Raw genomic sequence first — 4,920 nt, forward strand, 5'->3', positions numbered from 1 at the left:
CGGGAATCATGCAGACATGACCAAGACAACTCTCCGGCCAATAACCAACAACGGGATCTGGATACCCATGTTAGCTCCTACATGTTCCATGATGATATCATCGGATGAACCACGATGTCGAGGATTCAAGCAATCTCGTATACAATTCCCTTTGTCAATCAGTATGTTACTTGCCCGAGATTTGATCGTCGGTATCCCAATACCTCGTTCAATCTCGTTACCGGCAAGTCACTTTACTCGTTCTGTAATGCATGATCTCGTGACCAACTACTTAGTCACATTGAGCTCATTATGATGATGCATTACCGAGTGGGCCCAGAGAAACCTCTCCATCATACGGAGTGACAAATCCCAGTCTTGATTCGTGCCAACCCAACAGACACTTTAGGAGATACCTGTAGTGCACCTTTATAGCCACCCAGTTACGTTGTGATGTTTGGTACACCCAAAGCATTCCTACGGTATCCGGGAGTTGCACAATCTCATGGTCTAAGGAAATAATACTTGACATTAGAAAAGCTTTAGCAAACCAACTACACGATCTTGTGCTATGCTTAGGATTGGGTCTTGTCCACATCATTCTCCTAATGATGTGATCCCGTTATCAATGACATCCAACGTCCATAGTCAGGAAACCATGACCATCTGTTGATCAACGAGCTAGTCAACTAGAGGCTCACTAGGGACTTGTTGTGGTCTATGTATCCACACATGTATTACGGTTTCCAGTCAATACAATTATAGCATGTACAATAGACAATTATCATGAACAAGGAAATATAATAATAACCATTTCATTATTGCCTCTAGGACATATTTCCAACAAGAGGCCCTTGGCACGCCCTAGTGGGTAGTGGGGCCATGGGAGGCTTCTCCACCGACTATCAACTCTATAAATACTCTAAAATTCTAAGAACCCTAGGGGAGTCGGGAGATTAGAGTTTCCACCACCGCAAGTTCCAAAACCACGAGATCCAATCTAGAGGCCTTTTCCGGCACTCTGCCGGAGGGGTCAATGATCACGGAGAGGTTCTTCGTCATCACCCTTGCCCCTCCGATGATGCGTGAGTAGTTTACCACAGACCTAGGGGTCCATAGGCAGTAGCTAGATGGCCTCTTCTCTCTTTTTGATCTTCAATACAATGTTCTCCTCGGTGTTCTTAGAGATCTATTTAATGTAACTCTTTTTTGCTGTGTGTTTGTTGGGATCCGATGAATTGTGAGTTTATGATCAGTTCTATCCATGAATATTATTTGAATCTTTGATGAACTCTCTTATGCATGATTGTTATAGCCTCGTATTTCTTCTCCGAAACTTTGGTTTGGTTTGGCCAACTAGATTGGTTTTTCTTGCCATGGGAAGATGTGCTTTGTGATGTCTTCGATCTTGCGGTGCTCAATCTCAGTGACAGAAAGAGACATGACACACATGTATCGTTGCCATTAAGGATAAAAAGATGGGGTCTATTCCTACATGAATAGATATTGTCTACATCATGTCATTGTTCTTATTGCATTACTTTGTTTTTCCATGAACTTAATACACTAGATGCATGCTGGATAGTGGTCGATGTGTGGAGTAATAGTAGTAGATGCAGGCATGAGTCGGTCTACTAATCTTGGACGTGACACCTATATACATGATCATTGCCTTGGATATCGTCATAATTATTTGCTTTTCTATCAATTTTCGACAGTAATTTGTTTACCCACTATATACTATTTTCTTGAGAGAAGCCTCTAGTGAAATCTACGGCCCCCGGGTCTATTTCCTATCATATTAAAACCCAAGATACCTTTCTGCAATTTTTCTTTATTTTATTTATTTTGTGTTTTTGTTAAATCTATTTATCCAATCTCATACAATTTAATCTATCTTAATACCGAGGAGGGATGGACAACCCTCCTTACGCGTTGGGTTGCAACTTTTTGTTATTTGTGTGAAGGTACTACTTACATAGTTTGGTGGATCCTCCTACTGGATTGATACCTTGGTTTCATAACTGAGGAAAATACTTACCGTTGTTGTGTTGCATCTTCCCTTCCTCTTTGGGCAAATACCAACGCAAATACAAGCAGTCGGCACACCCCACTCCCTGCCCTAGAGCCAACAGCGGCCGTGCTTCCGATGAGACCACTAGGTGGCGTCCCTCTAACTATTGGGCCCTGCCTATGGTGCTTGCTGGTCCGCCTTGCTAGTTGTGACATGTTGTCTCCTTGTTTTCTTTGACGATAGGCACCAATGCAAAAAATAATTTCATATGCGATATATGCTATGGGAGAACCCATGCATAGTCGAACTATTTTTTTCTTCACTTTACTGCATTGTCTTCCTCCCTTGTCGACGCATTCTTCCTTCCACCATCACCTTGTCCTTCCTCGACCCCATCGACCTTCCTACCTCCATCGGCCTGACTGCCTGCCAACGCCACTGGCGGTGAACATTGCTCCAACTATTGTCTCAACGATCCCTTGAACCCATTCCTTCTCCAGCATCGACAACTGCACCTCGCGCTCACACCGTTTACCCCTTTACTCGCCTATATCAACGACATCGCATCCGACCATATTGCTCTATTGTCGTCCCGTTCTTGGATTGTCCTAGCCGATGACGCCAGGGCGTCCTCTATCTTCGTCTCTTTCCTTCCTCCTTCCTTGTCAATGATGATGCAATGTCCCCATCTTGAGCTTGGGGTTGCATGTTCGTCCTCTCTGAATTGAAAAAGATATATATTAAATATGTGAGGAATAGCAAATGCATCTTTATATAAACAAGTGATTTTTCATGCCGATCAATGTGACTCAAATCGTCGATGTAATCCCTCAGTGCAAACAAAACTTTTCATCTCTCCATGACGGCTCATCTATCCTCTCACCACAATGGCATAGGGCTGCAATGCACCGATGTCTCCTCTTGAAGGTAAATGGCAGAAAATTTGCACAGACTTGAACATCTAACACCAAGTGTTTTCGTTTGGCTGAATGTGATATAATAATGGATCTAAATTTCCCAAATGCATTTCTATCTATTTCTAAATCTGAAGATATGATGATCCCTGGGGAATAGGGGGCTTCCCAGGGCGATTGCAGTCTGGGCCGTGCGATCTCCTCCCCAAGCCGATCTGGGCCGTCCTTTTTCTCACCGTGGCTGCTAAACGGCAACCGGCAGAAAACCAAACGTGCCAATCCCCTCCCGGCTCCGCCGCCACCCCTCCTTCCCCGCGCGGCTCTCCCCCGGATCCCCTCCGCTCCGGCCGCCGCGCTCCGCTTCTCCCTCAGCGCCAGCAGCTCCCGCCGTCGAGCTCCACCCTCCTCCAATCACTGACCCGGGCTTCTTCCTCCCCGCACCCCCCTTTCCCGCCCTAGAGCCAGCAGCGGCCGTGCTTCCGATGAGACCACTGGGCGGCGCCGAGAAGGAATAGATGTAGATAGACGCAGTATATGCATCTTTTACGCCAAGCCCAGCTCCAGAATGGCAGAGCGTTGCAAGATCTCTACTGCCATTGTAGCTGGATCTGAGGAAAGGTCGTGTGTGCTCAAGGTAGATGGATACTACAGAATCAAGGCGCTACACAAGAACGACGAGTGCGTGATTTCAACCCCTTTCAGTGTTGGAGGTCACAACTGGGCCGTGAAGTATTACCCAAACGGCTGTGGTAACGAGTACGCCGATTACATCTCTGTTTTTCTGCTTCTAAAATCTGCGGGAGATGTGAAGGCCAAAGTCACGGTCAGTCTGCTTGACGAGAGATGAGAACCGGTGCCTTCATACATCTCTACCCAACCTGTACGTACCTTCTCAAGGGGCGATTCACACTGGTGCTATGACATCAGGAAGGCTTATCTGGAGGGATCGGATCTTCTGAAAGATGATCGTCTTACCATCAGGTGCGATGTCACCGTCATGAAGGAGATCCATGGCGAAGAAGCAGGGGTTCCTCCAAGCGACCTGCACCAGCATCTTGGCGACCTACTCAAGAACCAGGACGCAGCAGACCTAACCTTTCAAGTCGGTGCACAGAGATTCTCTGCTCACAGGTGTGTCCTTGCTGCTCGGTCGTCAGTCTTCAAGGCTGAGCTCCTCGGCGCCATGGAGGAGAGTTCCTCTGGTCATATTGAAATATGTGACATGGAAACTGATGTTTTCAAGTCCTTGCTCCATTTCATTTACACCGACTCGGTTCCTCCAGTGCTTGATGTGGTAATGGCCAGCCATCTTCTCGTGGCGGCTGACAGGTACAATATCGGCAGGCTGAAGCAGATCTGTGAGGAAAAATTGTGCAATAACATTGATGCCAACATGGTGGCTACCAGCTTGGCTTTAGCGGAGCAGCATGGTTTCCATGATCTCAAAGAAGCTTGCTGGCAGTTCCTTGCTTCTCCCTCCAATTTGGAGGCGATGATGGCAAGTGACAGTTATGAGCATCTCAAGTCCAGTTGTCCATCTGTTTTCAAGGAGCTAATAGCTAGAATCCTCCCGGCTGAATGGAACGCGGCTAAGGATATTGTCCTGACAATGTGGAAGTAATGCCTAGAGACCAATTATCATACATGACATCCAGATTTTAGTAGTAATGGTTAAGCTGCTTCTCCATGTAAGGTTGCGTGCATGTTTCAGAACAAAAATTGCTACTTATCAATCATACTTAATCTACTCAGGTGAGTAAATGGTTATTTTCCTTTCTCGTGAAATAAAAGAAAGTAGTATTATTGAGACAGTCGCCCATCTACGTACCTTGATTATCCATTGTGTGTTAGTTTAATTATTATTGAGTCAGTTACATCATGTACATGTGTATGGTTACGTTCTGCTGGATGCAGAATTAGTGCGTCCTTGTTCCAATGCTCGTATAGATCGTCTAAATTTGGACTTGTTTTGGAAATTAGAAGCTTCATTACCTTGGGCCTTTTTCACCAACT

At 45.8% G+C, this 4,920-nt stretch overlaps 1 pseudogene; it reads left to right on the top strand.

Moving 5' to 3' along the window:
- Nucleotides 1-3,269: 3,269 nt before the first annotated feature.
- On the top strand, nt 3,270-4,715 carry LOC119306407 (annotated as a pseudogene).
- Nucleotides 4,716-4,920: the final 205 nt, after the last annotated feature.

Source organism: Triticum dicoccoides, chromosome 5B (assembly GCF_002162155.2).
Source record: "Triticum dicoccoides isolate Atlit2015 ecotype Zavitan chromosome 5B, WEW_v2.0, whole genome shotgun sequence".
NCBI classification, from domain to species: domain Eukaryota; kingdom Viridiplantae; phylum Streptophyta; class Magnoliopsida; order Poales; family Poaceae; genus Triticum; species Triticum dicoccoides.